The sequence below is a fragment of the Artibeus jamaicensis genome, unplaced genomic scaffold, assembly GCF_021234435.1.
Source record: "Artibeus jamaicensis isolate MK-2021 breed Jamaican fruit bat unplaced genomic scaffold, CSHL_Jam_final scaffold_1019, whole genome shotgun sequence".
NCBI classification, from domain to species: Eukaryota; Metazoa; Chordata; class Mammalia; order Chiroptera; family Phyllostomidae; genus Artibeus; species Artibeus jamaicensis.
This window is the reverse complement of record NW_026522025.1, coordinates 7599343-7622931: the sequence shown is the minus strand read 5'-3', so window position 1 is coordinate 7622931 and position 23589 is coordinate 7599343. Positions and strand designations below refer to the sequence as shown.

The window sequence follows — 23589 nt, the reverse complement described above, 5'->3', positions numbered from 1 at the left end:
TGCGTTAGCTCCAAACCCTGACCTTCCTACCAGGAAAAATTAAAAAGCACCTAAGATAATACCTTTTTTGTCTTTAACCCTTCTCCTATTTTATTTAAAAAAGAAAACTTGACCAATTTACTAACGTTGGGCAAGAGAGAGACAGGTAGGTTCTAGAAGGTAGAGGTGATGGGGCCTTCTAGGTTATGGCATGCTCTTGGCGTGAATGGTAACAAAATAATCTCGGGGGATCTTAGCCAGTTTAATCCCACGTGCACCCTGGAAAATATGGGAAGTCATACATCACCAATATATAACAGTACATCAAGATCTAAGCCAGAGGCTTGAATGTCTAGCTCTGCAATGAGATTTATAAAGCCATGTCTCTTTAGCCTAGTCATCTGTCCTCTCTTTTCCTATTTTTCATGGGTAAAATATGAGCCAGTTTAATGAAGTTGATTGCAATTTAGCAATTCCAATTTTATTTCTAGTTTTAAGAGAATTCTCTGCCTTTAAGCTTGTTGCCTTCTGGTTGGAAGAAAAAGGAGTCTATCTGAAAAGGGAAATAATTACCCTAGATACTATTTGACTACCAGTGAGATTAATAACCTCCAAGGTAGCAAAAGTCTACAGTGTAGGGGAGATGAATTAAATGAACATTGCAGAATGTTTTCTCATCTGTAAAATAGGTTTAATTGTAATTGCTTTCCAGTGTGTAGAATTAGTGAATTAATGCTTTTTGAACTCCTAGAATATTGAAAGTATATTAAAAGTTAGTCACTTTTCCCTCTGTACCTGTTGTCTATTTAAACTTCCCAAGACTGTGCATCTTGACATAATAAAGAAAACTGTGCCCTGGGGACATTTGGATCATAAACCTGCCCAGAAAAGTAAAGATCCAAATCAGTTCTACTGTCTTCAAGGGGCCAAATTACTCATTATATTTAATATAATCAGTCTTCCCAGCTTAGTCAGCACCAAATCATCTACGCATTTGCTCTCCTCCCCGCCCCCATTCTTTTAACAAAATCCAAAGACCCAAGTGATAATTATTCTGTGTCCAAATCTGGTAAAAAGCTTCAGAATCGTATAGGCCTCTGTTTAAATCTCATCTCTGCTGTTTACACAATTGTATAATTTAAGTAACATGCTTATTATCTGGGAGCCTGTTTCTTCATCTGTAAAATAGGAATGCACTCACTTTAGAGGTATTTTTGAGTTTTAAAAGAGGTCAAGTAAGTAAAGATTTTAGCCAAATTCAAGGCATAAAATAGCTATCACCAAATAATACCTGTTGTTAACATTTGCTTTGCACCCCTGTGAACTGGTGGTGGGGTTTTTGAAAGCTGTTGTTTTATATCCCATTCTGTTGGCTATACTATTGGATTTACAAATAGCTTCAATGGAAGCAGCCTAAATGAAATACCTTGTTCTCACCTCCACCATAGAGAATGATTATATCTACGGGATATAAAGTTATTCAGCTATAACAATAATCCAACAGTATGAGATGTATAATAAGGAAATGAAAAAATAATTAGGCAGCAAAAATGTATATATGGTATGATCTCAAATATATAAAATATGCATCAATACAGACATGCAGATTTAAAGTGGATAGTAGTGGGAGTATGGTGATTTTTTTTCCTTTTTCTACTTTTCAAAATAGGTACCAATTTGTACACCTCTTAAAATACGGGTCTTTTTTTTCCTCTTGGTAATTTCCACTTTTTGAAATTTCTATTTTTTAAATAATGAATCTATGTTAAATATAAAATAGCAAACCATGTCTATTTGAATGCATAGTAAAAAGTAAATCTGTAGGTATCAGTTGTTAAAGGAGATTTAAGCATAATGAAGAATACCCCTCTGACAGGGTTACGTTGCTTAGTAAATAAACAGTTTTAGTTTGGTGAATATTTATCAAATTATTCTCATAATCTGTTTCAGTTATTTTCCTTGCTTTTCCACGTTTGCCTTCTCCTCGGCGTAACTTTAATTGAAATGCCTCTGCTGTGTGCAGTTAAGAAAGGCACAGAAGCTCAGTGTGTTAGAAATGCATGAGAAATGTTACTGGCCTGCCGCTGACAGGGGGCGGGGGGTGGATGGGTAACTTGAGAAATGGAAACTCCGCATGTTCAGAGTCCTGATGGTTCCTGTTTGGGTTCTGGTAATAGGGTACTCAGTTTGGAGCCTTGGCTTCACACCATGATCACTTGAGGATTATCTGCCTGTGCCCATTCCTCAAGCCTAAAATCCATTGAAGTAGGTGTGACTTTTTTTTCTTTTATCATTTAAAACCTCACTCTCCTGTCTCAGGATCAACGGCTGAGCCAGGTGAAGAGATCAGAACTGTCAGGTAGGAAGAATGGAAACCGGTTTCCGAGGTCTCAGACCTGTCTTCCTGACGCGGACAGACACACAGCAGACACACACCGTCACAGGGCACCTGGAGAGGGAAGGTGCCGTGCAGCGTGGAAACTGTCTCGGGAGAGTTTGCAGACTTAGCATCAATCTTTAGCCCACTGTCCATTTTCCTTTTTTCTTCTCGGTAATGGTGAGGAAGTGCCTCTGTTACTTGGCCCGTGTCTGACTTCTGCACAAGGTTTTGAGATTCAGGCTGTCAGGGAAAATCTTATTTATTTGGTTCCCCAAATACCTGGCATAGGGTAGCTACTAAGTCAATATTAGTGAAATTTGATTTAAATTTTATCAACAGACCTTTAAAATTATAACACTGTTGAGAATTTTTATAAAGAGATGGGATGATTTTGAAAAACCAGAAATTATATTTCATCACTACTCCGCTTTTTAGAAAACAAAACAGTAGAATTCCTATGATGGCATTTAACCCTTAACTTTGTCCCACAAGGCACACGTGACTTGGTCCCTCCATGCCTGTCTCTCCAAGGTCATCTTGTACAACTGGTCTCTTTTACTTGCACCCCTCACGCTGCCCTTTCAGTTTACAATAAATGTGCTACTTCACACCCCCAAGCTTTTGTCACGGGTGATCCCTCTGCCTGGAGTGCCCGGTGCTCTCTTGTCACTTTCATGGTCTTTCCTGTTCAGGTCTTAACTCCAGGGTTAGCTCCTCAGAGAAGACCTCCCTAGTGGCCACATGTAAAGTTCTTCCTCAGTCACTCTCTCATCACATCACTCCTTTATTTCCTTCACAGAATTTTGCACAATCTGAAATACCTTCTTTATTTGTTTTCATATAGATCCTCACCAGGAGGTCAACTCAGTGCAGGCAGGAGTTTTCCTGGCCTTTGCTCCTGATGCCCCACCTCCTGGAGAGTCCTTGTGAGAGGCAGGGAGGGAGAAAGGAAGGCGGGAGGACTTTAGATCAGGCGGTCCTTACAACTACTATCCTGTGTGGTAGCATCCAGGATCTGAAAGTTACAGACCAGTAAACTGAGGTCCGGAGAACTTATTTGTCTATGTAGTGATCACAGCCAGTGAATGGAAGAACTGGGGTTCTAAATTCAATCTTTGTGCATAAAAATAGCCCCTGAGGTTATATTAAAAGACATTCTGGAACCTGTATTTCTGTATTTCGACCATATTAGAATAATTGCTACTGACCCACCTTTACACTGCAAATAACTAGAAAACTGAACAAAGTATAAGAAACAGCTGATTGTAGCCATGAGCAAACTGACAGCTCAGCAATGTGATTCCTGAGAAAAGGAAAACAAGTGAGGCGAAAGCCACACTTGCTCTTGCTCTCTGCCTGGAGGCACTTTCTGGATTCTAGCAGAGGGAGAGAGAATCCGAGCTCCCCAGGGCCAGCTCAGGAATTGAGGGGGTAATGATCAGAGTCCAGAGAGACTGAGACATTTGAAAGTAGCAAGACAGGGTTCTAGAGAAGAGGTTGGGAGAGAGACAGAAAGAACTCCAGGAATATGTATATGGGTCCCCTGAAGATTGTTGCTGAATACTAACCTATGTGTGCACAAGGTAAACCGTATTCAGTTAGGCAAAGGACTATTAGGGAACACTAAGCCAAACAACTTCCAAAGCTCATGAGTTTGAGCTCTGAACAGCAAGAGTAGAGAGATTTCAACAAACACTCAAAAAGGATCACACCTGGGTGGAAAATTAATTATAGAGGAGCAAGGGTGGGCACAGGGAAGGACATCAGGTGACTGTTGCAATAATCCAGGTAGGAGATGATGGTCACGGTTCTGGTGATAGTGAAAAGTGGTTAGACTCTGTTCTGAAGGTAGAGTTGATCAAATTTGGAAATTGTCACCTGAGAGGTGATAGGTGCTATGTAAGTCATGAAACCGGCTGAGATCACCTAAGGAGTGAGTCTTGTTGGAGAGAAGGTGTCCAAGGATGGAGACCTTCATTGCTGTGCTGTTTAGAGTTTGAGGAGAGGAGGAAGAGGAAAACCAGGGGAGAGTGGCAACCTGGAAGTCAAGGGCAGAATGTGCTTCCAGGAGGAGGGTGACCAACTGTGCCGCATGATGCTGACAGTCAATAAGGACTGAGCTGACCATTGCATCCAGCAGCATGAAGGTCACCGGTGACCTTGACGAGAGCTGCTTTGCTGTGGGGGGAGAGAGAAAGCCTGAGGGGAGTGGGGTTAGGAGAAAATTGAGTCACGCCTGGATATGCTTCCCCAAGAGGCTGCCCTCGGAGTGGAAATGGAATCCGCTTTCACACTTCTCAGCAGCCTGGCTCTTCTTCTTACAAAACCCAAGCTCAAAGGCTCAGGGCTTTAGAAGCAGCAAATAAGAAAGTGAAACCTTTGAACTTGGGGATAATATTAAAGTTGTCCTCTAGTCTTGATGTGTTGGAGTCACAGCTCTTCGTTCAGGAAATAAAATGGACCTATTTGAGGGGGTGGCAGGGGGTATTCCAGTTCTCTGCCTAAGACTACAGCAAAAAAAAAAAAAAGCAAAAAATTCCTATATATATTTGCCCAGGGACTATGTCCCCACAGCCTCCCTTGACAGCAAAATGAAGTGTCCTTAAAAGTCTGGACTCTGAAAAAAAGTCTTTCTCTCTAATGAAAATTTCTTCTTCGTGGCTCAATTCTTCATTGGTTGGTGTAGCATCCTCTGTATGCCTGGTGTGGTTGATGTGGACACGGGGCTAGGATGTTGGGGAACTGAATTCTAATCCCTCCTGTGAGTAATTTGTTGCACAAAAACTAATCATGTCATTATATCATTGTGTACCTCCGTATTTCCATCTAGTATGGCAGGAGAGCTTCTGAATTCCTTCTAGGTCTTATACTCTGACCCATTCTAAAATTTATTTATGTTTTCCAAGTTTCTAATTTATCTTTTCTTTATACTATTCACAGTTCCCTTTCCTAAGAGGAACAAGGGACAACCATTCAATGATTTTTATGAACAGCATTTAATCTTGATGTGGCAAACATTCAGGACTGAGTAAGGGAATGGCAGCTGAGACCTGAAGTCCTGACCCCTTTGGACCTGAAGCTGGTTGCTTCCTTTGAACTAAACTCATTGAGGCCCCTGGTGCCCTTGGCCACCTTTGCAGCCTTTGTCAAGGTAATTAACCTTTCTGTGTCTTGGTTTCTCTATTGAAGGGAAATATCCCTATCACGTGTTGAGAGACCATGTATGGTAGTCTTTGCAACTTACTTGAGAGTGGCAACTTACCTAGCTACTTTCACCATTGATAACTGCTTATCGTAGTTATCTGGCAGCATATCCCTCAATTCAGATTTCTCTATGTAAAACTAGCCAGTGAGGTTCTCTTAACTCAGCAGTTTATGGAAACAGCAAAGAAGGGAAATGAAAAGCAAACATGCTATCAAGAATGAAAGCCCTCCTAAGCTTATCTACAGCTCTGCGTACTGTACAGAGGATTCTAAAATCACCTTCTAGTTTCCCTCACTTGAACTCTGTAGTCAGGAGGAGCATTTCTGTTTTGGTGTGGTCTGCACTTGTCCTCCAGATTCTGCTGGCTGTCTCCCCTTGTGTCGTGCTGTGCCTTTTCAACGTATGCTGTAGCGCCGGTTGCTTCCTTTGGGCTATCAGGGCTACAGTGAATGAAGCCCCAGTCTCTGCACGGGCACATTTTTAGAACGTACTTTAAGAGCTGAGTCTTGCCAAAGCGTGACTAAAGGCCTGACCCCCTCCGACAGGTCTGTCCCCTTCCTGGCTGCATTCTAAGTGCACTTTCTACACTGTACTCTCTGTATTCTCTGCACACACTTCTAAAAGCAAGAGGCATTTTGAATTTCTTTGGGGAGGAGAATTCAATCATTCAATCTCCACTGGGGTTCCCCACATTGAATAGAAGTATGGATTATTGTAATACAGCCTCTGTATCATCATTCCTCATTTCCTTTGCTCATTTGGCAATGGGAGGAGAAGGAAGTGGGGTGGGTGATGGTGCCCACTTAGACCATTTCTGTTGTCTCTTTCACTACAATGTGAGCCCCTGATAGGAAGAAATAGTGCATTTCACTTCTCTTGTCTGATGCCCAGCTCAGGGCCCAGCCCATGTGAGGGACATAGTCAATAGCTCTCAGAATGAACTGCTGCACTGAATCTACTGTCCTTGCCTTGGAGTATAGTGCCTGGTGTCACAGCAGAGTGGGATCAGAGATAAAGGACTTCCTTAGGGTAGTCAAGAAACAGACAGGAAGCTGTGGACTCAGCTCCTGCCAACCCAGAGAAAGGCACAGTTTCCTAAAGACTTGCAGGCTGGGCAGGAATTTCCCACCCTGACAACAATGCTTCTCAAATCCTTGTCCCCAGATTGGCACTGGCCACTAGTGGAATGAAAATGGAAATCGACAATGTAATTATTTTTTAACAAAGCTAAACTTATGTTTTTAATCTGGGTTAATGGACACCCTTATTTTTTTTTCATGTCCTACTACACTGAAGTAACATTTTTGAAATTATGCTGTTGGCAAGTGGCAAAATTTTTTAAAGATTTTATTTTGTTTTAGAGATAGGGGAAGGGAAGGAGAAAGGGAGGGAGATAAGCATCAATGTGTGGTTGCCTCTTGTGCACCCTCTGCTGGGGACCTGGCCTGCAACCCAGGCATGTGCCCTGACTGGGAATCAAACTGGCGACCCTTCGGTTTGCAGGCTGGCACTCAATCCACTCAGCCACACCAGCCAGAGCACAGATGTTTTTCTTAATGTTACTATTAGAGGGAAACATTTTTACCTTGCATTGCCTCCCAGTTTAGTTTAGTTAGTTTAGTTTTGACATTTTTCTGCCCCATAAAATCTAAGGAGCACTGTTATAGCTGAATCTTCTAATGAGACATGGATGATTCTGAGAATCAAAACTAAAATTTCAGATCCTTTCTGCAGGGAGATCCATATACATCCACACACACACACACACACACACACACACACACACACTTTACAGGTAATTTTGGAAGGTCTACAGTCCCCTTTAAGACCAACCATGGGCTTTTGAAGGAGCCACAAAGTCCAGAGTAGGCATATCTGGGACTAGACGGAGTAGCAGTGTACTACGGTGAAAAACAGAAAGGAAGACAATCTTTATTTACTTATTTGCTTTTTAATGAAGTATTCAATATATGTATTCAATAAAAACTTTTCCATCACTACCTCTGAGGACTATTCAAAGTCCAAGGAACAAAGGATAACAATAGAGGATTTAATACACTTGCAAAAGCAAATGGCAGTCTGCGTAAGGCAGCTGATAACTAGCCTCCTGTGGACTTGGTGGGTGCAGGGACCGCTCTTCCCTTCGGCATTTTTTGCTGAGCATATGTTATGACCCGTCACCACTGACAGGGCTCTGTGCCTCTCCCGGGCTGTCTCGGGGAGTCTTTTTGAAGGCATTTCAGCCATCTGTTAGGGTTTCCTGCTCTCAAGGGTGCTTTGATGTCATGAGGAGATGTAACATGACATTTGGAATGTGGGTCCACATGTCACAATGCCAAGGGCAGGGACAGCCCCAGGGTGACTGACTCTGGCCCGTTGTGTAGGGTTGAGTATGTCAATCAAATATATCTGGCTAGGTAGTTATATTGACAGCTGGTTCCTCAAATTTAGAAGGGCGGGCAGAATGAAAGGTCTAAGAAATCTTCAGAAGAGAAGGCCAATCCACTCAATGATCATCTTCCTCTGGGAAAGCCTTGGGGTAAAAGTGAAGACTACAGCTGGAGCACTGAAGTTGGCAGTGATCAGCATTGCAGAACCTTAAGTATCATCACATCCAGAATTACTTAGACTTGAGTTATTCAAGCCCCATAGCTGTGATATTTTGCTGTCTGCATGTCACCAATAATCAACTTTTTAGTTTCTTTAAATAGGCTCACATTTTATTTAATACACATAGTTTTAAAGAAACTTTACATATATAAATAAACCTAGCATCATTGCTATAAATACAATATAGCCAAAATAAATAAAATGAAAACAAAGCAACCTTTGGAAATTGTAGCTTGACACTGTGTTCTGCTAACTCATTGCTGGAATGGGAAATCAGCAAGGGTTTTGGGGTGGTTATTCCTTGATGTAGCTGGAAATATTGAAATCAAATTCAAAAGCAAATCTTCATTACTTTATGTGCTTAATATTACTTAATACCACATCCAAGAATTCACTAAATTTCATCTGCCACATAAAATCCTTTTGCGTGCTACCGGAGAGCTCAATCTCACACTATGGGACACACAGATCTGATCCAATCTTTTAAAGAGTGAGGATACCTGGGGGTGAAAAACAACTTGCCCAAGTTAAGTATGGTTCTATATCTATCCTCATGCCTATCCTGTTTGCCAAGTCATTTTGCAAGTTCTTCTGCTGGAGGCAGATTGCATGTACCTGCACCTTGGCTTTGGGCTCTGCCTCATGGTTTGTTTTGGCCAGTAGGGTTAAAGAAGATATGATGCAGACAGAGACTTTGAATTGGCTATGGAGCCAGGCTTGTTTTCTCGTATTTTACCATCCATCGCCAGGAGGAGGACATGCCATGGTTAGCCTGGTCGTGTGGGAGGATGAGAGGCGTGTTGAGCAGAAAGATTCTGTCTGCAGAAAGATTTAGTGTTGGACTGCTGACTGCTAAACCCCTTTATGGCATAGCACGGGGAGCATGTGCACGTGCGCTCATTTGTGGGTGTGCATAGTGTGTGCATGAGAGAAGCAGGCAGGCAGACAGAAAGCAGGGGGAGAAGAAAAGAGAAGAGAGGAGAAGGGGGTGTCAGGGGAAGGGAAGAAACGGGGAAAGGACAGGTGGGTAGGGAAAGCCCGTGTCTTCGGGGCATGGCCATGTCTGGTTCTGTCTTCTATATCCTGAAAGCCTAGTATAGGCTCTTAAAAATATTGATGATGAATTAATGCTTATCTTTTAGTCAACAACTGTCTAAATTCAAGTACTTACTGAAAACTCTAATATGTGTAGAACTTGGCTAAATATACCCAGGGGTATATGAGAAGTCATTTTTGTGCTGTACAGTATTAGCATGCATTTTGGTGGGAAGGCCACACTTGCATATGTGACTAAGCACCGTGCAGGACTGTATTGTTCCTGTGGATAAATGACAAGCACAATATCCTTCAAACGTGTGTGTCCTCTTCTGCCAAGTCTGATTGCGTTGTGCCCTCAGTCTACAATGTGTTTCTCCAGCACTTCATGGGGAGTTTAGGTTCTCCACAAACTTGAGTTATCTTTTTTCTTTTTTCATTTCTTTCTTTCTTCCTCTCTGATTCTGCTCCAGAGTCTGAATAGTTACCTGCATATATTTCAGTGGTAACTGTCCAGTGGGTCTGAAACCCAGGAATTGGCCTTCACATTTCTCCCTCTGTGACTGAGTCCTGTAGAGTCCCCTGCAGTTTGCTTGATGAGTCCATTTTGCTTCAAGTGCATTGACCAGGGTGAGGGAGGTCAATGCCCTTGTCAGGTCTCACCTGGCTGGTTTGTTTGTATCACCTTAGCCTGGTCTATACTCTAAAGGATGGTTGTAGTAACCTTGTAAAATGCTGATCTGATCACTTAACTCACCTGTGAAAAAGCACTTATTATAATTACAGAAAAAACACTCTCATCACTCTGCCTTATAATACTCTGCATGATGTGGACAGTGAAGAGTTGCATTTTTCAGATGAAGTCAAGGGGATTCCACAGTAAGTGACAGCATCTTCTGACTTCAAGGCTAGCTCTCATTGTCATGCCAAATAATCACACCTGCAATCATAACCACTTACTGAGCACACACTGTAATATACACATAATTAAACTCTTGGTGCATTTTGCCTTCTTTTATCCTCATAGTAATTCTATAAACTAGGTACTATTATTATCCCAGCTTTACTGTGAGGAGTTGGAGGCACGGGATGTCTAAGCAATCTGCCAAGGCCACACAGCGGGAAGACAGACCAGGACCAGAACCCAGGCAGCGTACTGCCAGCACTGCTGGGCAGTGAAACGACCATAGAACTGACTGAAGGGAAGGAATCTGGTCGGATTGCCACCTCTGCTCTGTCACTATCATTTGTCCGACCATATCAGGCTGTCCATATCTTTCTAGAGCTCAAGCCGGCATGGATTCTTCCCCATCAAGGTATAGCTGAAAATAACTGCAGCATCAACAAAAATTAGGAATCAACTGTTTAAAATTGATAATGTCTCTGAAGGGCTGAGATGGTCTTCTTCCAAGGAGGTAATTACAAAAACTCAGTAAGGATGGAAAACATTTTTCACAAAATAGAATATGAGCAATCCTAACGGAAATGTCAAAAGGATAATGTGTTTTGCAAATGTTTATTGCAAACAGACAAAAGCAGATTCAATTACTCATTACAGCCTACACATTTTTCTTTTCCTTGTCTAGAAAACACTCAGGTGTTTTGTTTTTCAAAGAAAAAACATTACTTTCCAGTATGGCATGGAAGTATTTTTAGCTTTGAAATTTTGATGGTGAATTGCTATGACCTATTCAGAAAATGCCAAGGCCGCCTTGAGACTCGAGAAAGGGTGACAAAACCTCGTGGACGCAGTGGGTCTGCAGGACTTCATGTATTGGCTGTCCTTCACCCTCCCTCCTCCGATCCCTGAGGTTTCTGAACACCTCATCTCTGATGGTGGGCACTCTAAACCACTATTTGTATTGGGCACAGGTGCCTACACATTCAAATAAAAGTAGTCATCCATCCCTGCTGTTACCTCTGCAGGAGAGGGTTTGTAACTCCACCTCCTCTGCCAGTGTCCCCTCAAAGGCCCCTCGAAGTAGAGTAAATAGCATGGGCTTTGGAGAAGGGTGGATTCTAGAAGTTAACAGTGTGACTCGGGTGCTCACTTCGGCAGCACATAGACTAAAATTGGAACGATACAAAGAAGATTAGCATGGCCCCTGTGCAAGGATAACAGTGTGACTCGGTGCATGCTGCTTATCCTTATTGAGTCTCAGTCTCTTCTGGTACCCAGTAGGAATGACATTGGCAGCGTCCAAGGGCAGGCAGTTGGGATGGTTAAGTGAAATGGGTTTTAAGTGGCTACTGCCTAGTAGCCTTTAACTATAATGGTTTGAGCCTTTATTATGTGCTAGCACTTTATATTTATTATTCCATTTAATTGAACTCTATAGAGTAGGTATCATTATTCCTATGAGAACGAAACCAAGGCTCAGAGAGTTAAAATTTTGACCATTATGGGTTGAATCACATTCCTCCAAAAAGGTTGTATTGAAGTGCTAACCAGTAGTACCTCAGAATATGAGGTGGATCCTAATCCAACATCACTGGTGTCCTTATAAAAAAGGGACATTTAGCTACAGAGATAGACATGCATGGAAGGAAGACAATGTGAGGGAGGGAAGACACACAGGGAGAAGACAGCCCTGTGACTGGAATGGTGCATCTACAAACCACAGAATGCCAGGGATTGCCAGCATATGCCAGAAGTTAGAAGAAGCAACAAAGTATTCTCCCCTAAAGCCACCAGAGAGACCATGGCCTGCTGAGGCCTTGACTTTAGACTTCTAACCCCCAGATCTGTGAGACAACGGCATTTTGTTTTAATCCACCCAGTTTTTGGCATTTTGTTACAGCAGCCATTGGAAACAAATACATTCCTTAAGCTCATACCATTAATAAGTGCCAGCCCCAGGATTCAGTCCCTGGTCTGCCCGACTCAAACACTGGGCTGATAACCACTGCTCCACCATTGCTACTCCAAGGATGGTCCCTGGACCATAGCATTGGCCTCACTTAGGAGCTTGTTAGAAATGCAGTCTCAAAGGTAGTGAGTCAGAATCTACATTGTAACAAAAGCTGGAGGGAATTGTTATGCACTTGAAAGTTTGAGAAACACTTCTGTAGAGTACCTTCTAGAGTTACCAACAAATATCAATTCCCTTCTCTTCCTTTCTCTAGCTCCTCTGTCATGCGCTATTGGAGGTAGGTCTTTCCATTTCTAGTATGTTCTCTTTCCAGTCCATTTTCTACTCTACTCAGCATACTTTCTTAATTGCCTAAGATCTCTTTGTCCTTTCCACATGGCAGGGACACTGGGTACAATAAAGAGATGACAGGCTTTGGACCCTATTGAACTTCCTTCAAAATCCTCCTTTATCACTCAGTAGGCATATGAAAGGGCCAGTCACATGTCTTTTAGGAGCTGCAACTTTTTTCATCTGTTTCTAGTGACATTAACCTAATAGAAGCCATTACCATCATCTTTTGCCTGGACTGTTGAAGTGGCCTCAGAAGTGGACTTCCCTCCTTCCCACAGTGATCTCAGTCTGTTCTCCCTAGTGTAACTTTAATGATCTCTCCAAAAAAGCTAATTTGATCATGGCATTTCCCTAATTAAAAACCCACTTCCCGACTTTGGGATGAAGCCTGAGTTCCTGGACGTGGCTTACTGTTCCTTGCAGGATGTGCCCGAGTCTATTTCTCTCATCCTGTGTCTCTCCACTGACCACACTCGCTCCGTTATGCTGCAGGCATACTAACCTTCCTTTACTTTGTCACCTTGGCAGGCACCTCTTTCAGGATCCTTTCTTGCACCACAACTCCCTCCTAATCTCCTATGTCTTGTGTGCCTTCTGTACACTCCTTTTTTTGTTAATCACGAAATTAATCAAGCTGTTTATTAATTGCATGTCGACTTGTTTCTGTTCCTCACTGGACTGCCGGAGCACTCGGGCATGACCATTTTTGTGACCTGCGTGTCCCCACGCCCAGCACAGTGCTGGTGCTCAGTCAGCCCTCAGGACGTGTTTGCTGAATGGATAAAAGGAACTGGGAGGTGACCCAGTTTTTAGGCAAGCACTGTGCATTCGCTTTAAGAAACATTTATTTCCAAAACCCCTACTGCTGTTTTACAGATTAGGTGCCCGCTGTAGAGTAAGTACAGGAAGACCCGTCTATTTTCTCTGGAGTTTCTTTGTTTTTTCCCACATGATGGAACCTCCTGGATCCCCCCTTGTTAAACAAAGCTAAAGTATTTACTCCTAATTGCTTTAAGTAAGGCCTGTGTGATCTAGCCGCTAATCAGAGGCTTGCGTTTAAAAAAGAAAAATGACTAATTAACAGAAGCCAGTACCGCGATGATCAGGATCAGAGCTCTGTGTGTGGCGGCGCAGTGACGCAAGACTCGCAGTGAGTTTTGGAGAGTCTTCATGGCTTAAAAGACTTTTCCATTCCCAGAGCAGGTGGAACAACTCACCCACACCCAGCAGGGAGGGAGCATCCTGCAGAGGATGGACCTGCGGGGCCTGGAAACCTGCTCCTCCTGTACGTCGTCAGTAGCAAGGAATGCCGAGAATTTAAAGTTAAAATGTTTGAAATACAACACGAAGGCTCACAGGCCACTTGTGCAATTGGTATGAGAATAATAAACAGGGTTAATGATTGAAAAAAGAGAAATTTATTCACATGGGGGGCCAATTTTGGCCTTGTACATACCACATGCTCAACGAATTTTTGTTAAATGAATTTCTGGTGTGAGAGAGTTACAAAAGAAGAAATATATATAAGTTTATTGAAAAATTATTTTTGAAAACCTGAATAAATGGAAAACACAATACCCTATTCATCAGTAGGAAAACTCAGTGCCATAAAGATGCTACTTCTCCCTGAGTTAATCTGTAGAGGCAAGACTAGTTCCCTCAAACCCACCAAAGGGTTCTTTAAGGAAATTGACAAACCACACCTAAACTTCACGTGGAAGAGTAAAGGGCCAAGAATAGCCAAGAGTTTTTTGAAGTATGAGATGGCAAAGAAAGAGAACTGAATTCCTTTAGTAGATATCAAGATTTGCCGTATTTTGCTGTGGATAATATGCTCCCATATATAATGTGCACCCACATTTTTGGCCCAAACTTTCAGGAAAAATAATGTTTCATTTTAATTTTTTAATTCAAAGTCGTCTTTTAAAGATTTTATTTATTTTCAGAGAGGGGAAGGGAGGGGGAGAGAGAGGGAGAAAAACAACAATGTGTGGCTGCCTCTCATGCGCCCACAGCTGGGAACTGGCCCCCAACCCAGGCATGTGCCCTGACTGGGAATCCAACCAGCAGTTTTTTGGTTTTCAGGTGGGTCTCAATCCACTGAGCCACATTAGCCAGGGATGGTGTGAATTAAATTTTTTAATTTATTTATATTTAGATACTTATGTTTTTGCATTATAAAGTAATTTGGCATTTATTTTTGAACATAGGGTACAAGAAATTTTAGGTAACAAATAATTACAAAACACAAGAACAGATACGAGGAATTTCAGGTACTATCCATGTATAATGCTCATCCTTGTTTTTCCCTCAAAAATGTGGGCAAAAAAGTGCACATTACACACTGCAAAATACGGTAGTATGTAATTTGGAGGAATGGTGTTTCAGTGTTGGTTTGCTTATGTAGAAAGCTGGTCATTCGGGAACTAGTTCTTTTCATTATTATTGTTGTTGATGCTATTGCAGTTACTCTTGCTTTTCTCCTTTTCCTACCTCCACCAGCCCCACACTCTCCCTCTCAGTCAACTCCATGTCATTGTCTGTGTCCACAGGTTGTGCATAAATGTCCTTTGTTGATCTCTTCACCATCTGTTATCCAGTCTCGCCTTTCTCCCCTCCAGCACCCGTCAGTCTGTTTCATGTATTTATGCTTCTGTTTCTATTTTGTTCATCGATTTGTTGTGTTCATTAGATTCCACATATCAGTGACATCATGTGTTGTTTGCCTTTCACTGACAGGCTTGTTTCACTTAGCATAATCTTCTCCAGGTCCCTCCATACTGTTGCAAAAGGTAACAGTTCTTCCTTTTTTACTGCTGGGTAGTATTCCATTGTGTAAATGTACCACAGTTTTTTTTTATCCACTCATCTACTGATGGGCACTTAGGCTGTTTCCAGATCTTGGCTATTGTAAGTAGTACTGTTACGAACATAGGCGTGTGTGTATTTTTTGTATTGGTGTTTTGGGATTCTTAGAATATATTCAGGGAACTAACTCTTGACAAACTTTCCCGGTGCCTCTCTACCCTGAGGGACTTCCATGAAAAGTAAAGTCATGCAGCAAGAATTTGCTAACTTGGAGGTCACCTGTGAGCTGCAGCTCAGGGCAGGGGAAAGAGCAGGGGCCAGATACAAGGGACTGAGGCCCTGCTCTGGGCTCATGAGCTCTGAGATCTTGGGCAAGTTGCTAGGGCTTCTCTGAGTCTCAATTTCTTCATCTGCAAAATTTAATTGATAAAAATCTAACTAGAAAAACTGCTATTGAACTATATTCTGGTGCTTCTAAAATCTATTTATATATTAGAAACAACTTTCTGTAAAGTGGGGGTTGCAGACTCAAATGTCCGCAGGGGCCAGGCAGATTATGCCCACATGTGTAGCTGCTGTGGAGAAGATAGTGGGGGCAGTAGTGGGTGGAGGGTTGCTGCAAACTACCAATGAGCATAAGACAAGGCCACGGCGGAATCAGCACACACGTTCCCAGGCAGCAGGTTCAGCTCAGGAGTGAAGAGCCTGACATGGGAGTCAGAAGAGAAACAAGAGAGGTTTTATAGCTCAGCCTCAGACAGTGGTGTGACCCACAGCAAGTTTTTTCCTCTCTCTCGGCCTCATTTTCCCACCTTTAAAACGAGAACCTGAGCCTCTGTAAGAGTGACTGTAGCTCTGAAATTATGTAATGCCTGTCCATGACTCCAATTTGTGCATGCGTTTGCTAGTTGCACTTCTCAAATTGGAAGTCAGAGAATCTCACTTCTAGAATTGGAAGACCAAGGTTCAAACCCAAGCTCTGCTACATGTTAAATGACTATGAAGACTGCCCTGAACATCACTGCACACGAGTTTCTGTCACTAAGACTGTAAAGGAAGCGTAGTAATTATATCTTCTTCACAGGGTCAGGAGTGACAAATGTGATAATTAGCTATTCATATGTTTTATAAAACAAGCAACAATGGGAAGGGTTGTGGATGAACAGTTTACCAAGACCCCAACACCTAACAATACTGTTACCGAACAAGAGGTCCGAGGGATGGGCAATACAATATTTGGCCCACCTAGGGATGCCAAAAACTGCTACAGAACAGGGGCCCCTCCCAAAAACAAAATACTAAAATCTACTGGGCCCTTCTGTCCGCCGCCAATTGGAAAGACATCTCTTAATGCCAGAGATTTGTGAAAAGGAAACAAAATGTTTATTTAATGCTATTCAGGCCTAATGCCTCCACTAAAATATCAAAGTCCTTTAGGGTATACACCTACACCCACACAGCCCTCCCTTCTCCCACTGCCCCAACTCCGGGTACCGTAAATCAGGAAAAGAGCACATGTCTGTGTTTCAGGCCGCTGGCACCGTCAGCTGTGTCACTGTGCAGGATCTCGAGTTAATCCAAAGTACTGTGGTACCCTCTCATGGTCCACTGGCAAGAGTCCTTTGTACCCAGTTCCAGTCAAAGTCTCTCTTGCTTTTTCAGGCCCCGTGGCCAAAGGGGCATCCCAAAGCCGCGTGGGCCTCTTCTACCAAAGCTGCAGGGGTTCACGCTCCACCAAAAGCATGTGGCTTTCTTCTTCACCTGGCTGCAGGGATCTCCATTCTGGCAAAGCTTCGTGGTTTTCCCTTTCACCTGGGCAGCTATCCCCTCATGACCCGGAGCCTATCTTTTCCAAGCTCTCTCACAGGCCTATTCACTCAGGAGTGCAGCGGAGCCCATCTTTTCCAAGCTCTCTCACAGGCCTATTCACTCAGGAGTGCAGCCCCTCGTTACATCCTCAATCCAAGCCCTTCTCCCTCAGGCGTGCAGCCCCTAGTTACCACCTTGAGTCCCAGCCACAACCTTCTCCCTGGCTCCAAACTTGGCCACAGCTATTTAACATATCTATGAAACCAGTTAAAGGTTATAGATATGTTAAATAATCATTCTGGAGGTTAGCTGCAAAACTATTGCTATGCAAAACAGCTCTCAATGGCCCTGCTCCATTCGTCCCTTCCCCCTGGGGAGGGGGGTGGTGAGGACATCTTATATGTCTCTCCAATATTCCTATACACTTTGAATTCTGGACACTATTCCAAATCTTTTTTTTGGGGGCCCCCCTGGCTGCACCCTGTATCAATACCTACACTATTTGAAAACCCAACTTTTCTGGGATGTAGGCCTTGCTATACTCATTTTGCAGATGACGAAACTGAGATTACAAAGAGTGGGCCGGGGTATTGAACTCTTTTCTTTCTGGAGCCCCACCCAGTGGTAGGAGCCTAGTACTTGTCTCCAGGACAGGGGCCACGCCCAGAGGGATTCGCTGAAGATAAAAGTAGCAGGCACATTTCCAGCCCCTTTTAGGCAGGGCTTAGATTCCTGTAAACAAGGCCATCAGCCACGTTTGTAGAAAGCAAGATAGGCTTTCCCTACACCTGCTGATTTAAAGGTCAGGTTGGGGTGGGCATCTTGAGACCTACAGTATTTGATGATGGGCACAAGGCCACAGACCCCAGGTGAACACACTCGTCACTCAGGCAGAGCACAGTTGCCGAAAGGGATCCCCTCTTACCCTTTTTAGGAAAGGAACTTGCTGTTCTTGCCCCAGGGAACACAGGTCAGCAATTTCATGAATTACCCCTTTCCTCCTAATCCAGTTGCAGTGGTGAAATACTGTGTTGCCTAGGGCAGGGCTATTCCTGGTTCTTTAGTTATTTAAATTATGAAGTTTCCTTTCTGAAAGGGAGAAGGCTTTATTGAATGCCTACCTAGTGTCAGGTGTGGTACCACTCACTTTGCACTGATGATTTCGTTTAACTCTTTACGAGAGCTGTATACACTGGATTCCTTGCTTCAGTTTATCAGGTGTTAAAAGGGAAGCTCAGACAGTACAAATAAATTAACCAAAGGCCACAGGTTTAGTGAGTGCTAGAGCCAAGGAACAGAATCTCTGGCTCTCTGACTTGAAACCTAACTCTTTCCACAACACCAGTCTGCCCAGTGGTGTGACCCTGATGACAAATATGCCTGTAAAATCCAAATAGAGTGTCATTTACTAATGGCCTGCAATGGAAGAAGACTGCTAGCCCAGTGAGTAGAAAGCTCATTTGTTTGGTAAACAGGATAATTTATTCATTTGTCCATGCTTTCTCCCAGCTCAAACCTGAGCCAGTTCTGCCTTGAATCTGTTATTACAGCTTGCAAGCAAGGATGTCTCCACATTCCATGCCTTTGAATATCCCATGTGGGACGCAGAGGGTTGGTGCGTCTTTTGTCTCAACATCAAAGCACAGTTTATGTCTTGAGAGGTGTGTGTATGTGTTGAAAAATATAAATAAATACCAAAAAACTCAACCCCCTCAGGTTACCTAGTTGTCTCATTTCCCAAGAAAATGAAAGAGAGGATAACTTAAAATGAGTAAAAATATACTCCCTGTTTGGAAGTCTGAAATGGACCGTGTTTACCAGAAATTATATGCGCAGAGAACTCATGCTTCTATTTGACTGTGGGTTTGAATCCACACCCGGGCTCTGAGAACCTTCCTTTGTGAGTGGCTGCTGCTGCTGGGGGATTGGCAGTGTGACCAGGGAAGGCATAAAGTGATTTAGGTCTGAGACGTCATTGCGAAGCTTCTTTCTCTGGGATTTAGAAACCATCTCTCTTTCAGTCTCTTCATGTTTCCTGAATATCATGAATTTTTCCAGGGTACTGTATGGCCAGAACTGATCACATTCAGTTCTCCAGGGGGAAAATAGGTAGGTTTGTCTTACTTTTTTATTTATATACTTACTTACTTATTCAAAAAACAAAAAATGGAAAGAAGAGTCCTCTTAATTGCTATGGTTGAGGACAGTAGAAAACCCGAGAATGACTGTCTCTTAGCCTGAATCTCTTCTCTGTCATATCTAACTGCCCCCTACCTCATCATTCTTGTTACTTGTCATCCTTTTCTCTCCCCTCTTTCTCTGTTCTCTCTTTCCTCTTCCTCCCTTGCTCTAATCTTTTGCAGTAGATTTAAACACCTCTGCTGTGGTCAGTCTTTTGCAGTTAAAAGTCACCAAGTATCTCTCAAAGTATCACAAGTAAAAAGTAGTTGTATGGGAAAGACTAAGGCAATAAAATCTAAATAATACTAAAGCATAAAATCATAAAGCAATCAGGGCTGAGAATGGTTGGTGGCTGAGAAGGAGCCTTCGTCATCCATCTGGTTCTCAGGAGCTCTCTGGTGTCTCTCTCCAGATACATCAATGATTCAGCCTCTGCTTTTCCCATAAACTTGGACTTCCTGCAGCCCCTCAATGTTGTGACTCTTCTTCATGACTCTGGTCCTCTTTACCTTTCTCTCTGGTTCCTTTCACTTTTATCTCCTTCTTCTAACTATATCATGCCCTTCATAGTTTCTAGTTCAGATCCCAAGCAAGGAGTTTGATTGCCTGTGTTAGGCTTCTCCATGGAAACAGAACCAAGAGGATATACAGTTGTGTGGGTGGATGGGTGGACGAATGGATGAAGAGATAGATAGAAAAGCATATATTATATCTCCCAATGTATATCAATAAAGAGAGTAATTGCAAGGAATTGACGCCCATAATTGTGGGTGCTGAGTCTCAAGTTCTGCAGTTGGCATGCAGGAAACCTAGGAAGAGCTGACATTTCAGTTCAAATCCCAAGGCAGGAAAAAACTGATGTCACAGCTCTGGGCAATTAGGAGGAATTTCCTCTTTCTTAGCTTTTTTTTTCTATTTAGTTCTTCATTTAATTAGGTTAGGCCCATCTACATTATGGAGAGCAATCTGCTTTATTTATTGATTGATTTAAAAGATAAGCATCCCAAAATACTGTTTGACCAAATATTTAGGTATCCCACAGCCCAGTCAAGCTGATGCATAAAACTAAGAATCACAGTTCACCTCTCTGGTGCTCTCTCTTCTTTCTCTCTCTCACTCCCTACCATGCGGCTGCTCCTCAGGTAGTTGGTCTGTATAGACTTGGGACTGGATGTCATAGGGCCAGGTGTTTACCTCTATCCGGTTACCTGAGACTAAGTGGTAAGTTCAGGGGCTATATCCATCAGCCAACTATGGCTCTCTCTTAAACAGGGGGGAGGGGGCAATTATGTTTAGAGGAGCCTGGTGGGATGATCCAATTGTTAAGAACAACCCTGCAGTCCTAAGGCCTCTGACATGAGCATATGAGGGGAAGTTGGGTGGCTGGAGCTACTGAGTTCATTATGAAATCAGATCTTTCATTTAACCACAGAGATTCATGTTTGCACTATGGATGCAGAGGTGAAAGGGCATGATATCTGCATACAAGGCTCTCCCAAGGGGTAGGAGAGGAAAATCAAGGATCCCACCTCAGTAAACATAGAACACTTGGCGGCAAGACATCTTGGAGTTCTCTTCCAACGTCCTCTTTTTCTAAGTCAAGAAATAGAAACCCACAGAGGTTAACTAACTTGCTTAGTGTCACATAGCTATTTATAGGTAGAGATTGCATTTCAACTGCTTTGTATGAAATATATGTGCTAGAAATTGAGCTAGGCATTTTCATGTTTATTTTTTTCACTTAATGCTTATAACAACAATGTGAGGTAGGCTTCATCCATAGGAAACTGAATTTCTGAAAGGTCTGTTGACTCAGTCAAAGTCATACAAGTGGGCAATGAAAGAAGGTCTGTAATGTCAGTGTTGCAAAAAAGGCAGCATGTTAGAAACCATAAGTGTAACTTCAAAATAGCTTTAAGTGAAGCATCCAGTGCTCACTAGTGTGATACTTCATTGCTCTTTGGGAGAAGAGAAATTGAATGGATGGAAAAAGAGCAGCAGGAAGGACATTTTGGAAAGACTGGATAATAAAGAAATGTGACAGAAACACAAAAAGGGAGGTGGAGTGTACACCTTCAAGCTGATCAATCCCAAAGGTGTTTTTATTGAGGACTTTTGAATATCCCAGAAAAAGACCCATTCTACAGGTGAATAGGATAATTTAGCAACAAAGAGGACAGGGAAAGAGTCAAGTAGGGCAGTGCCCTAAGGAGATATTCTGTTCTTACTTTCCTTAGCCTGAACGACCAAAAAAGCCTGGCCAAAGAGCTATTTAAAATATCACACACATGAATTTTTTTCCCCAGGCTGGGTTTGTGATCTTTTCTGAAATAAGAACTTTCAGACCAAAATGAATAGTGAGCTACCAGCTTCTGCAAAATAGGAAAATTCTCCTGGTCAGATGAGAGGAACATGGAGGCAGGATAATGTCTCCAGTCACGGTACTTCAAGGCCTCTTCTGGGTCTTGCACTTCTTCATCTTCCTTCTCTCCCTACTTCTGTTCCCTTCTTCCCTCCCCTTTTTTTTTCTTTCTTTTCTTTTCCTATTTCCTGCCATTTATTTTTATAGCATAGTATATAGAGTAGGTATCATGACTACAGTTACCATATAGGTAAATGAGCCACTAAAATTAGGATTCAACACTATACGGAATGTGTACTACGCGGACAACTGAAAGTATATGCCTAAGTGATAAGGGACAGTGTCTACTCAGCAAGACTTAATCATTGCCATGCTTGGCTGTAGACTTAGTATTGTCAAGTCTTCCAGCTTTTCAAAAGAACTTGAAAAGCTAGATTTATCTTTTATGAAATACCCTGATTTTTAAATTTTATCAGTTAATTTTTTTGAAGTCTTGTAGGCTGGTAATGACCTCTGAGCCACCAACTTCTGACCACTGCTCTACAGTAAACATAGTTGAACCCCTAGCTTCCTAGCTTCTACATCTGTGACTTTGAGCATGTCTCTTAAGCTCTCTGAGCCTTAGTTAGATGACTACTTAGAAGTATAGAAGATGGCATATTAAGTGCTAAGCTTACTGTCTCCCACAGAGTAGATACACCATAGATAATATTTCCCTCCCCTCCTTTCCACTCTATCCCATGATTATGGTGTTTTAATCATGTGTACATATGATTCCAGAGAGAAATATACTCTCTATTACAAGACTAGGGGCTTTTGCAACATCAGCCTGAGTTCCTTCTGCAAGTGACTAAATCAGAAGACCTCACAGTGTATTCTCTCACCCTGCTTTGTTGAAAGGCATTTTACCAAAATGCATCTTATGGGGCCAGTGAGTCTCTATTCATGAATAATTTTACAGGAAAAGATTTGCCCTTTCCATCGTACACATGGCTTGAATTGGCCAGTCGGCATGAAAATATTTCCATTCATCAGCATGCCAAATGATGTCACTGGCCTCAAACTGGTAGATATTGCCATGGACTCAGAATGCTGGCCCTATAAGGAGTCACCGAGGAGGCCATCTAGTCCAGCCTTCACCTGGTTCTCTTTTAAATGCAGCTTAAATGTCTTCATTAGGTGGAGAGGACTCACTATTCTGAGAAGCTATTCTGGCTACTCTAGTCATTTGAAATGTCTTCCTTATAATGAAATTAAATCTGAATTTCAGGAGCTTCTGCCCATTGGTTCAGATCTACCCTCCAGCAATACTGAGAGTATGTTTAGTCACAGCACAACATGATATCCCATGAAATAATCATAGTAGATACATAATATACATGTCAGGACTGTTCTCAGTGTTTTACATAAGTTTACTTATATAACTTTCACAAAAACTCTGTAAGGTAGATAATAATGAAACATCCTTATTTTAAGAATAAAAAATCTTGAGACAGAGCATTCAGATGCTCAGAATCAGAATTAGAGTTAGATGACATCCCCAAAGTCTCCTGGCTTATAAGTGGGAGAGGCAGGAAGGAAACCATGGCAGTCTGGCCTCCAAGTTCATGGTCTTAGAACTATATCCTTTTGCACCAAGGTCTAGGGAGCAGGACCAAGAATTTTGATGTCACCCAGACTCTGAACCTGCCCCTTCCTTTCAGAGTAAACTTGAGAATGTACTCCATATCCCAGACCTTTAATAAGGATTAGACAACTCCTCAGGGTTCAAACCTCTGTAAATTATCTAGAACGGTGCCTGGCAAGTAGTAGACGCACAATACATTTCTGTTGAGTAAATGACATTTATTGGAATTGCAGACAATGTAGCACCATGTTTTTCATCGTTCTCCATGGTAGACTTTCCAAGAGCCCTCTTCATACTTATTGCTCATCCTGCTATGGACACTCCCCAGTTTCCTCTGTTCCTTCCACACCATTGAAGCTAAGACTCTGCCAATACACTTCTCTCTCA

The 23589-nt window shown here is 42.5% G+C and overlaps 1 protein-coding gene and 1 non-coding gene across 4 annotated transcripts in view; both read left to right on the top strand.

Moving 5' to 3' along the window:
• Positions 1-23589, top strand: part of DAB1 (DAB adaptor protein 1) — a 1235135-nt gene that overhangs the window by 556144 nt on the left and 655402 nt on the right. The gene's annotated exons all lie outside the window — the stretch shown is intronic.
• On the top strand, positions 11253-11359 carry LOC119051662 (U6 spliceosomal RNA). The gene has a single exon (XR_005082968.2). It is a non-coding gene; the product is annotated as a U6 spliceosomal RNA (small nuclear RNA).